Below are 13,842 nucleotides of genomic sequence, written 5' to 3' on the forward strand. Positions count from 1 at the left end.
TAATGTGGTTAAAAAGTATAAATTTCTGGTTATATGTAAAGGGATTATATATTACTCGTTATTTTTCATTCTGTTATAAATGTCTGAAAACATAAAATAATGTGTATTATTACCACAGAGGAAGATCTGTTCACTGTGGTTTGTCATATTTTGAATCTATATATTTTTTAAAGATTTTCTTTATTTATCTGTCAGAGAGAGAGAGTGCACAAGCATGCACTCTCAAGCAGAGAGAGAAGCAAGCTCCCTTCTGACCCTTATGAGCAAAAGGCTTGATGCAGGACTAAATTCCAGGACCTGGGATCATGACCTAAGCTGAAGGCAGTTGCTTGACCAACTGAGCCACCCCAACATCCCTGAAACTATGTTTTAATACTATTGTTTTTGTTTTTGTTTTATGTACAGATGGCACATGGTGCCAATTTTATTTGCAATTATTATAGTACTCCAACTCATGTTTACAAGTTACACCTTTGCCACAGCCTTGGCTAAATCTTGAACTAGTGCAGGATTTAGCTGTGCCAGCATGCTGATCTTCGCGTGCTTAGATGTGGCATACTTGTTCTTGATGGTCCTGTGCTTTGTAAGCCCACGATTCACCATGACTATATTCTTAGCCAGGTGTTGCATAACACTTAGAAGGGATTCTTCAGTGTATGATAGATAATGCTGTAGAGTTGGTGTCCATTCACCGTTATCAAGAATTTTCAGTGCTAAGCAAAAAGCTCCTGCTGCAATCTGAGAAGGAGGAAAGTGCACCATATCGTAGTCCAACATAGTTAGTTCCATCAGGTATTTGGCCAAAGTATGTTGCTCAACATCAACCTCTGCGATCTTAGATGCTCTCCTAAGGAAATGCAGGGGTAGAGGGCAGCCCAGACCAAAATTTAAAGATCTTAGAATCTTCATTTCCATCTGTCGGATTTGGTGCTTAGTATAAGTGTTGTCAGTCACAAAGGCAAAGTCACCAATTTCTGGAGGGTACATTTCTTCATATTTGCTTGCAATAAACATGGCAGTGACAAGAACCAGCTGCAGCATCTTCTTGGACACACAATTATTCTGCATGGACCAATCAATAATGGAAACAGTCATGTACATGGTCTCCTGAAGTAACCTGAACTTCATCTGAACCTGTACTAGCCAGTCAATAAGGATAGCTCTCATGTTTCCAGTGACTTCATGACCCAATAGGTATTTTGGTCTGGTGGCTTGCTCTTCCTCAAGTTGTCTCAAATAAGCATAAATCTTTCACATATTCACTACAAAGGTTTGGATCAGCTCCATCTTCGGCATCCACATCATTCACTGCAAGAATTACATCAGAGAATGCCTGACACAGATATTTTTCTGCAGGGGCACATCCAGATGTTTCCATTGGGCTTGGAGAGGGAGTATAAACCAAAATAGGCTCAGGTGAAAGTTTTTCTTCTTTAACGGACTCAGGTTCTGGCTCATGTTCTGGCACAGGCTCGGGTGCCTTCTCCAGATGTTTAGGTAGTTTTTTTAGCAATAACTTTTCCAGGAACCAAAGTTTTTACTTCCTTTTTCAGAGGCAATTTGGCCTGTGATTTTTCTCTGACTTTGTTACCAATGTCTCCAAGGGCTGTTCTTGGCCTCAGCCCGGGCTTGGAGGCCGCAGTCATGCCCAGAGGCACGCACTTTGCCCCTGCCATGCTGATCTTCGCCTTATTTTCCACATTAACTTTTGCATTCCTGGTGACCCAGAGCGCCATGGCTTCTTCTTCACCAGGCAGCAGCTCAGTGGGGAGAAGCAGAGCACGGGAGTCACCAACCAGCCAGGAACCTGAACCCAGCGTAGCTCAACAGCCGTTCCTCCGCAGCAAGCCGCTGTTTTAATACAATTTTTAATCCAGATGATACCTACTTGATCTTACTGCTTACCTGTTTCCAATAACAACATTAATTATAATGTTGATACAATGAAAAATTTTCTAAAAAATATTTTTTGACAAAGAAAATTATGTATATTTCAAAGTGCATTGAGTTTGCAATCCAAGATATTTTGACAATGCATTCTTTTGTGAATACTAAACAGTTTATTTCTCACATTAAAAAATGAAAAAGCTACAAAGTTTTGAAGATAGTGTTTATTTATATATTTATTTATTCATTCATTCATTCATTCATTTGAGAAAGAGAGAGAGAGAGAACTAGTGAGGGAGGTGCAGAAGGAGAGAGATAAGCATGCTTCTTTCTGAGTGTGCAACCAGAGACACGGGGCTTGATTCCATGACCCTGAGATCATGACCCAAGTCAAAGTCAGACACTCAACTGACTGAACCACCACAGTACCCCAAAGATAGTATTTTTTTTCTCTTTCTTAGAGGACAAAAAATACATGTAATGACAGTTTACAAAACCTTTTGTTTGGGGCACCTGGGTGGCTCAGTGGGTTAAGCCGCTGCCTTCGGCTCAGGTCATGATCTCAGGGTCCTGGGATCGAGTCCCGCATCGGGCTCTCTGCTCAGCAGCGAGCCTGCTTCCCTCTCTCTCCCTCTCTACCTGCCTCTCTGCCTACTTGTGATCTCTCTCTGTCAAATAAATAAATAAAATCTAAAAAAAAAACCTTTTATTTGACCTATAGAAGGAAGTTACAAAAAAATTCTGCAAAAAGAAAGACATTTAATGTTCTGCTTTAACATGACCCCAGATTGTCATAAGAATAGGTGTTGGAGATCTAATAAGCAGCAGCATTTAGAAGAATTGCAAATACTTACCTTGTGATGTTTGTCGTCTGCATCAGAGTGCAGAATCATCCCCCAAGAAACATAGTTTTCAGTGCATGGGATGGCTACAGAAGATTGGGCAGATCAGAATGTCTTTTGTTGCTATATACCAGTATAGCCTGGTGAACAGCTTGGGACTATTTTACAGGCCTGAATGGTAGCTGGAGAAGCCAGTGGATGGAGGATAAGGCAGAGTTTGGATGACATTGATGCCAGTGAAGGCTAATCCAACATGTGGGAGGAAATGGAAAGACCTTCTACCTTATTTCACCTAGTACATAGCCTGTGAATGAATAGCTAACAGTGAGGTGGAAAAGACAGGGGTGCATGATAGTCAGACTCATGATCACATTTAGTGTCAATACACCCAAGGAAGCTGCTGAGAACTAGGGAACTATCCCAAACCAGAAAGTTCTCCAATTCTAGTTTTAATCATAGGACCCTTCACATAACCACTCTTCTAGCTTTAGTGAGTTGCAGGAAGATGTTGGTGGGGGAGGAAGGCAGGAGACACTTGATTTAGCAGAATTTAAACTTCAGACTGACTAATTGTTAATACAGGCATGCTTCAATCCCTTGAAAGGACAATATTATTGTTTTAAGACTCTTTTTCCTGTGAATAAAAATAGTCTCATAAAATAAGATGGGTTCATTTCAGAGAAGTAAACTAGCATTTCAGGATGTAACAATGGTAAAATACAGGGGGCAAAATTTAAATGAAATCAGAATGAACATAAGGCAGGGCACCTGGGTGGCTCAGTGGGTTAAGCCGCTGCCTTCGGCTCAGGTCATGATCTCAGGTCCTGGGATCGAGTCCCGCATCGGGCTCTCTGCTCTGCGGGGAGCCTGCTTCCCTCTCTCTCTCTCTGCCTGCCTCTCTATCTACCTGTGATCTCTCTCTCAAATAAATAAATAAAATCTTTAAAAAAAAAAAAAAAGAATGAACATAAGGCAAACTGACACTTGGGCAATTTTAACACATCCACAAAAGCTATAAATACCTGTTATTTCTAAAAAGTAGACTTAAATATAAAAGTCCTGTGTTTCTTTGCACATGGTTTTTTTTATTTATTTATTTTACAGACAGAGATCACAAGTAGGTAGAGAGACAGGCAGAGATAGAGGAGGAAGCATGCTCCCCACATTTCAGAGAGACCGATGTGTGGCTAGATCCAAGGACCCTGGGATCATGACCTGAGCCAAAGGCAGAGGCTTTAACCCACTGAGCCACCCAGGCACCCCTGCACATGAGGGATTTTAACTATTATTATATAATGTTTAAATTACAGTTTATATTGTTATAGGAATATTGGGACAACCAATCTCAAAATATTAATTATGAAAGAAATTAAAATTACTCAGTAAATTATGCATATTGTTCAAATAACTTCATTAAATCTATGACTTCTCATTCTTCTAAAATATACAGAGGATGCTGCACATATAATTTTTAGAAAGAGAAAAAAAATCAATCATTCACTTCACCTTGTATTTTCCTTAAGCTCATCAAAAATATGACATTATGGTGAATTGTTCCTGTAACAAGTTGGAAAAATATTATGAGAAATCCTGATAATATGTTATTCTATATTAAGGCATTCAGAGTTAACTATTACAATAAGCAACTTCAGTGTTTTAAGATAGCAAAGTTTTCTTGTCACAATGAGATATGATCACATAAATGAAATTGTTATCATTCTTTTGCAGCTGTGTCGTTCTGGATCATGTGATTGCCAATGTCTCCATGGAGAAGTCAGAGATGGATGGCTAGAAATCATACATTTTATTCATGTTCAACCTCTTTTGCACAAATGTAATCACATGTCTATGACTTAAATTTCACAGAAACTGGAAAATATGGGAGATCATCTCGATATTTGTTAAGCACTGTCTTTGGTACATTGTTGCATATAATATAAAATAAATGAATTAAGTGAACAGAGTTATTATTAATGAAGAAAGATCTTCTATCTCATTAAATGAAGTAGGTGATAAATCTAGGTATTTCTTTTATTCAATTTTGTTCCTTTTTACAGGTGTAGAAAATTTGACTCCAAGTGAGATTTTAAAATATCTCACTTGTGTGATAGAACAGATGAATACATGTACATAAAAAGATTCAGAGCTTCCACACAACAAAGGAAACAGTCAACAAAACAAAGAGGCAACACAAGGAATGGGAGAGGATATTCACAAATGATACTACAAAAAAAGGGCTGATATCAAATATCTATAAAGAACTCTTCAAACACAACACTCAAAAAACAGATAATCACGTCAAAAAATGGGCAGAAGACATGAACAGACACTTTTCCAAAGAAGACATACAAATGGCTAACAGACACATGAAAAAATGTTCATTATCATTAGCCATCAGGGAGATTCAAATCAAAACTACATTGAGATACTAACTTACCCCAGTCAGAATGACCAAAATTAACAATACAGGAAACAACTGTTGGAGAAGATGTGGAGAAAGGGGAACCCTCTTCCACTGTTGGTGGGAATGCAAGTTGGTTTAGCCACTATGGAAAATGGTGTTGAGATTCCTTAAGAAATTAAACATAGAGCTACCCTATGACCCTGTAATTGCACTACTGGGTATTTACCCCAAAGATACAGATGTAGTGAAAAGAAGAGCCATCTGTACCCCAATGTTCATAGCAGCAATGGCCACAGTTATATTATGCATCAATCAGAAATGATGAATACTAAACTTTTGTTTTAACATATACAGGACTGGAGGGGATTATATTGAGGGAAATAAGTCAAGCAAATAGAGTCAATTATCATATGTTTTCACTTACTTGTGGAGCATAAGTAATAACACAGAGAACATCAGGAGAAGGAAAGGAAAAGTGAATTGGGGGAAATTGGATGGGGATATGAAGCATGAGAGACTGTTGACTCTGAGAAACAAACTGAGCATTTTGTGGGGGAGGGCGTGGCCAGATAGGTGAGCCTGGTGGTGGGTATTAAGGAGGACACGTATTGTATGGAGCACTGGGTGTGATGCATAAACAATGACTCTTGGATCACTGAAAAAATAAAATTAAATTAAAAAAAAATCAAGTTATAAAGTCACAAATGACCACTTTTAGAAGAAGCTATTTTTTAAATTCTCATGATATAACTGTGAGAATAGCATTGTTTTGTAATAAACTACAACTAGGGAAAATTACACACTAAGATTAAACAAATTGCCAATCTAATCTGATTAGATTGACAATTTGTTAATTTGTTAAATTGATCCCTGCCATACTTCATTGCTAAGCTAATCTAGATAGATCACAGACAGCTTTATTGATTACCAACTCTTGATAATACCATTGTGACACTGTACGAAGGTTTTACACTACTAACATCTCTTTGAACTTGCTACTTCATAGATTGTTTATTAATCGATCTTGTAGCAGATGTTATAGTCAGTGACAGCAGAGATTTAAAATATTGACATTAGTATTCCAGCCCCTGTTTGACTTGTTATGATGAAAGCGTCATGTCATTAACTGTGAATTCTGAGATAAGGAATGCAGAGTTAAAGTCATGGCTCTTCAGGATAGTTTTTCTATTTAAACTAGCTGATTGCTCTATAGTCAGAATATCCTTGAGACTAGGTAATACATATTTGAAACCTTGCATTCCCCTCTTAAAGGTCAAAGAATTAATATGGTATTCCATGTCAGTTTCTTGGTTCCCTTAAATACATGACTCTTCAGAATTTCTTTATTCATTTTTACACACTAAAGTCACATTAAACTAAAACAGAAAGTGGATGAGTGTTGGGTTTTCCCAAAATTTTCAATCAAGCAATTACTAGGTCAACTGTTACCCATTTTTCTATTCATACTATTATTTCATTCCCTTGCTAACAAGGAAGCGAACAACAAGAATTAATGATACCAACAATGGGAAAGTTACACAGGACTCTGATTCACTTAAGGAAGAAACACGAAGTCTCCTGGAGTCTATTCCTATTAATAGATTCTCAATGGACTGATTTCTAAGCCACCAAAATAAAATTGCTGAGAAGCACCTGATTTCTAATGTGGAATCCTCAAAGTGTTAATTTTTAATGGAAGGGTAAGATTCTATAGGACACCAAGCTGGAGCTTAAGACAGTGGGCTTATCCTCCTATCCTATCTACCTTGTTTCCAGTTCCTTCTCACAAGAATCCAGGATTCATGCTTCTGATCATTGTCTGGTGAGTTAATATGGCTTACAGATTTCTCCCCTTACTGTTGCTCTAATTTTACAATTGATTATTTTGAATTATATTTTCAGTGTGATTACCAAGACTATTTTTACTAAGTCACTTTTTTTAGATCTTTTTGATAATAGTTTTGGTTGATGTTAAAAATTTGAATGAAATATGTCCTCTCCTAGACTAATACATGATTTTTATCAGCCAGTTCAAATTGCATCCATATAGTGTAAACAACATTTACACTCAATAAAATGATATCCACTGAGGCTTTATATTCACATTTTAAAATATAGTGAAAACTTGAAAATATATATTTTTTTCCAGGGCTTCCATCATGCCTTTATTCCAAAGACTCTAAATCATGGGGTTGAGCATGGGTGTCAGAATAGTGTAGAGGGCAAACACAAATTTATCTTGGTCTGAAGTATGGGAAATGATTGGCTGCATGTACATGAAAATGATGGCTCCATATTTTAAAGTGACCACTGTCAGGTGACATGAAGCAGGTTGAGACTTTTTTTTTTTTTTTTTTTTTTTTTGGTGCTCAGAAGAATATTTGAACATAAGTGACCAGGATGAGTGTGTAGGAGGCAAGGATGACTGAAAATGGAATCAGGAGCAGAATGGTGGTTCTGATCAAAATTGCAGTCTCATAGGTCAAGATACCTTAACAGGAGAGATGCAAGACTCCCAGGAAGTTCACAGTAGAAATGATTGGTTTATTTGGATCCAGAAAATGGAAATCTCATGGTGTAGACAGTATGTATCAAGGCATTGAAAATGTCAATGGTCCATAAGCTAAAAGCCATCAGTCTACTGAGGGGCCAGTTCAGGAGAAGTGGATAATGTAAAAGTTTGCAGATGGCAACATATTGGTAATAGGACATGAGTCTCAAGAGGATACACTCTGTCTTATCCAGGGACAACTGTCTTATCCAGGGACATTGAAATGAGATGACCTCCTATGAAGAAGTTAGTTCATCATCATCTGGGAGGTGATCGCCAGTGTAAGGAGGAAGTCAGTGAGGTTGAGCTGCCAAAGGAATAAATACATAGGTGTACAAAAATGACTATGTATCAGGATCAGCAGAATTAGGAGGCTTTTTCCAGTTACTGTGATAAGCACAATATTTCCACTTATCGTGGTGATAAGTACAAAGATGCAGAGTGAGTTGGGTTGTATAGCAACAGACCCAGAAGAATAAATTCAATGATAGTATCATTCTCCAATTGTTCATTCTTACAATCTTTGTAGAGGTAAAAGGAAAAGCTTATAGTAGGAAAAATATTTCAGTATTAATAGTGTACTATATAGAAGTTAACCAAAGAGAAAATGTTTGTATTGCCCAATGAATTCTGGAAAAAAACCATAGTGAATCCAGTAGACGTAAATTTGTCAAATTAGTCTGGTTTGGTTTGTGCTACTGTCACCAGCTAGACCACAAGTTCAGATCTTAATGGATCATCCACTTGTGCCTGCTGATCTTTTTTTCACTGCATGTTTTCACAAGGATTTTTAAAAATTATATTCTATATTTTCAGTGTTCCAAAATTCACTCTTTATGCACCAAACCCAGTGCTCCATGCAATACATGTTCTCATTAATATCCAATACCTGGCTCACCTAAACCCTCAGCCCCCTGGGAGATTAACCATCTCCCTGATGGCTAATAACGATGAGCATTTTTTTTCATGTGTCTGTTGGTCTTTTGTATGTATTCTTTCAAGAAGTGTCTGTGCATGTCATCTGCCCATTTTTTGAGTGATTATCTGTTTTTTGAGTGTTGTGTTTAAGGAATTCTTCATCGAAAATTACTTTGTCATGGGAGACAAGATGGCGGGGATCTAGGAGGAAGGGCCATTTCAACCTGTATCATAAAGTGAGCTGATTACTTACCAAAGAACTCCGATCACCCATGAAATTAGTCTGAGATTAGAATTATACACATCTGGATCTCTATGAGGGCAAAAGATCCCAGTGGGCAGGTAAGTTGAGTTGGAACATCAGACTGATATTGGAAGATAAAGTAAAGGGGTCAGGAACCACCAGAAGTGACCCATTCAAAAGTAATACCCCAATATGAGAGTGCCTTGCAACTGGGGATTAGCATTAACTTGGAGTCTGGTTGAAAGCATTCAAAAAGAGCAAAGGATCATGGGGGGGAATTGTGGGAATTGGTGTGGTTAGGGACGGGGCTTAAGTCCCTAGACCGAGGACAGCCACCCCTGGCGCTGAGCCAGAGAGAGTGTGGCAAAGAAACCAAGTCTTGGTCCCTGAGCCATGAGTGCACCTGAGAGTACCTGGGTGGCGGCTCTGGTGAGGGGCTGGAAGCCTTGCCAGCCATCAGAAACACAGCCTTTTTGCACACTCGATGCACACAACATGCCCTGCTATCAGTCTGATTCACGCCCCACACCTCCCACTGAGAGAAGTGCACCCAGGCGCCAGCCAGACGGTCTGAGACTTAGGAAGTCTGAGCACTCCCAGCCCGGGCCAGTGGGAAAATCTCAGTGTGCTATCACTGCTTGGGACCTCTCTGGGGGTCTGGAGCTGCCCAAACAGCCACCACGGTCATGGATTTGGGTATAAGCAGGAGTTCCTGCATCCCCAGGGAACGCGACTGGGAACGTGATCTCCCAGGGTCCAAGGGGGAATTTATGTGCTCTGGAGCACCCAGAGGGGTAAAGACTGAGGCTTTGCTCTGAGAGGGAGGTGCGGGTGCAGTTTACTTTCCTCTAAACCTCCAAAAACCATCAAAAGCTGTCAAGGAAAGAGAAAGCAAATGAATAAACTAACGAAAAAACCTCCAAAGAACAAAAGCCTGAAAAGCCAGTTTCCTCAGAGCCCACCCCCTTGAGGGGGGCAGGAGGACTTAACTCAGGAAACACTGCCTGAAAACCCATGTGGCAGACACCTCCCCCAGAAAGCCAACAGGGAAAAAGAAAAAGGAAAAAAAAGAGCACAAACACCACTACTTCATAGATACAACATTTATTTATAATTTGTTCCCACTATTCTGGTTCAATTTTTTTTATATAGATAATTTTTAACCTATTTACCATCACAGTGAGATGGCCAGTACATAAAATTCCATAATAACCGGGGCACCTGGGTGGCTCAGTGGGTTAAAGCCTCTGCCTTCGGCTCAGGTCATGATCTCAGGGTCCTGGGATCGAGCCCCGAATCAGGCTCTCTGCTCAGCAGGGAGCCTGCTTCCTCCTCTCTCTCTCTGTCTGCCTCTCTGCCTCCTTGTGATCTCTGTCTGTCAAATAAATAAATAAAATCTTTAAAAAAACAAACAAAAAAAACCCAAATTCCATAATAACCTTTAACCTGAACATTTTGATACATACTCCCGTATTTTTCTTTTGCTTTTCTATTTTTAATTTTTTTTAATTTTAGTTTAGCTCAGTTTATTCTTCTTTTATTTTTATTTTTTAATATTCATATAGAGTTAAACTTCATGGTATTCCCCTTTCGCCAATCGATGCTACCCCTAGAGGTAAACCAATTTTTAATCCCCCATCACCTTAGGAAAGTTGAGTCCTTTAACAGAGATATCAAGATATATCCAGGAAGAATCAAAATAACTTTCCATACCCGCACTGAGAATTTATAACCACTCTCCCATCCTTTTCTTCTGCCAGTGTTTCTGTGTATTTGTGTTTGTCCTGGTAGTATATAAATCTTACACCTGAGGTTCTATTTGACAAGGTTCTTTTTTTGTTTTGCATATATATGTATATAAACATTGTCATCAAGTTTTATCAGTCTTTTTGTTTGTCTGTTTTTGTTTGTATACTTCACAAATCTTACCTTGGGGTCCACATGGGGAGGGCCATTTCTTTTATTTTATCTTTCTGTTTTTTTTTCCTGTCTCTCTGTGTGTGTCTATCTGTCTCTGTCTCTGTCCCTCTCTCTGTCCCTCTCTCTCTCTCTCTCTCTCTTTATTTATTTATTTATTTTTACTTTTTTCTCTATTTTTTTTCTTTCATTTGGGTCAGGACCCTTGATTGCTCAGAAGCATTCCAGGGTGCACCTTGCCTGCACAACGGTCGACATATTATTTACATCCATTCAGCCATCTTCACCAAAATGACTAGGAGGAGGAATTCCCAACAGAAGAAAAATTCAGAGCCTGGGCCTTCTGCAATAGAGCTAATGGCAATTGACGTAGACAATATGCTGGAAAGGGAATTCAGTCTAACAATTATCCAGGCAATAGGTGGTTTGCAGAAAGACCTTGATGACAAAATGGAATTGACCAGGGCAGAACTGAAAGCCACCAGGGATTATGTTCACAATGTTCTCAATGAGTTGCAATGTAATCTAAATTCTCTAAAAGATAGGGTAACTAAGACAGAAGATAAAATTAGTGATCTGGAGGACAAACATATAGAGAGAAAAGATCAGGAAAAGTTTGGAACAAACAGCTTAGAAGTCAGGAAAACAGAATTAAGGAAATAAATGACGCCATGAAATGTCCCAATGTCAGAATTATTAGAATCCCTGAAGGGAAGGAGAAAGAAAGAAGTCTAGAAAATATAGTGGAACAAGTTCTGTATGAAAATTTTCACAATCTCACAAATGGAACCAGCGTTCCATTTGTGGCAGAGGCAGAACGGTCTCCCCCCAAGATTATAGAATCTCGAAACACCTCAAGACACCTGATAGTAAGAATGAAAAATCAAAATTGTAAATAAGCTCTCTTTTTTTTTTAGTATAACAATTCATTTATTCTTTTGAATACAAAATTATCTTCAATTTTAAAAATGTAGAATTAAGGCAATTCCAAAATTTTTTAGACTCTGTTCATACTTTTTGTGTGGTTATAATGATGGATTATAATTAATATTTAAAATATGGAAACACACCTCACAACAATTTAAAAATATGCCCATGTATATATGTAAAATATGCCCTAGGTATGCCCTTTTCTCCTTCACCCTTAAAGTATGAGGTTCTTTTTTTTTTTTCATTTTATTTATTTTTTCAGCATAACAGTATTCATTCTTTTTGCACAACACCCAGTGCTCCATGCAAAACGTGCCCTCCCCATTACCCACCACCTGTTCCCCCAACCTCCCACCCCTAAATAAGCTCTCTTGAAAGCAACTAGGAAAAAGAAGCTCCTTACATACAGAGGAAAGCCCATCAGAATAATGTCAGACCTGTCTGCAGAAACCTAGCAAGCCAGAAAGGGCTGGCAAGACACATTCAGGGCAATAAATGAGAAGAACTTGCAGCCAAGAATACTTTATCCAGTAAGACTGATATTCAAAATGGATGGAGAGATAAAGAGTTTCCAAGACTGGCAAGACTTAATAGAGTATGGGACCACTAAGGAAAAACTGCAGAAAATATTAAGAGGGGTTTTATAAAAGAGAAAAATTCCTAAAAATATCATTGAACAGAAATATGGAGACAATCTAAAGAAAGAGAGACTTCAAAGGTAACATGACGTCAATAAAAAAGTATCTATCAATAATCACTCTCAATGTGAATGTCCTAAATGTGCCCATTAAATGACACAGAGTGACAGATAGGATAAAATGACAGGATCCATCCATATGTTGTCTACAAGAGACCTATTTTAAACCTAAGGATACATCTAGACTTAAAGTGAGGGGAGGGATAAGCATCTTTCATTGTAATGGTCCTCACAAGGACGGGGTAGTGATTTTCATATCAGATAAAGGAGATTTTAAACTACAGACTATAGTAAGAGATACAGAAGGATACTACATAATTTTTAAAGCTACTATACACCAAGATGATCTAACAATTGTAAATATCTATGTTGCCAATATGGGAGCAGCCAATTTCATAGAAAGCTATTAATCAAGATAAAGAGTCATATTGATATGAATACATTAATAGTAGGAGATCATAACACGCCACTCTCATTAATAGACAGATCATCCAATCAGAAAATCAATAAAGAAACAAGAGTATTGAGGCTTCTGAGTGGCTCAGTAGGTTAAAGCCTCTGCCTTTGGCTCAGGTCATGATCCCAGGGTCCTGGGATCAAGCCCTGCATCAGGCTCTCTACTCAGCGGGGAGTCTGCTTCCTCCTCTCTCTGCCTGTCTCTCTGCCTACTTGTGATCTCTGTCTGTCAAATAAATAAATAAAATCTTAAAAAAAAAGAAACAAGAGTATTGAATGACACATTGGACCAGATAGACCTTATAGGTATATACAGAACATTCCACCCTAAAACAACAGAATACACATTCTTCTCAAGTGCACATGGAACTTTTTCCAGAATAGACCACATACTGGGTCACAAACCAGGGCTCAACCGATAGAAAAGACAGATGATTCCCTGCATATTCTCAGATCAAAATTCTTTGAAACTGGGGTGCAATCACAAGGAAAAGTTTGGAAGGAACTCAAACACCTGGAAGCTAAAGACCACCTTGCTAAAGAATGCTTGGATCAACCAGGAGATCAAAGAATAACTTAAACAATTCATGGAAACCAATGAGATGGCCTAAAATCTATGAGATACATCAAAGGCGTTCCTAAGGGGGAAATACATAGCCATCCAAGCCTCCCTCAAAAACATTAAAAAATCCAGAATACACCAGCTGTCTCTAAACCTTAAAGAACTGGAGAATCCACAAGAAATTAAGCCAAATCCACACACAATAAGGGAAATCATCAAGATTAGAGCAGAGATCAATGAGGCAGAAACTAGAGATACACTAGAACACATCAATGAAACTAGAAGCTGGTTCTTTCAAAGAATCAATAAGATCACACTAATCCAAAAGAAAAGAGAGAAAGGTCAAATTAATAAAATTATGAATGAAAAGGAAAAGATCACAACTAACACGAAGAAGCAGAAACAATCACCAGAAGTTATTATCAGCAGTTATA

General features: G+C 38.3%; 1 pseudogene; it reads right to left on the minus strand.

The window, feature by feature from the left end:
* Nucleotides 1-457: 457 nt before the first annotated feature.
* LOC123938926 lies at nt 458-1,736 on the minus strand (annotated as a pseudogene).
* Between the last annotated feature and the right edge of the window lie 12,106 nt (nt 1,737-13,842).

This window comes from Meles meles, chromosome 3 (assembly GCF_922984935.1).
Source record: "Meles meles chromosome 3, mMelMel3.1 paternal haplotype, whole genome shotgun sequence".
Classification (NCBI taxonomy): Eukaryota; Metazoa; Chordata; class Mammalia; order Carnivora; family Mustelidae; genus Meles; species Meles meles.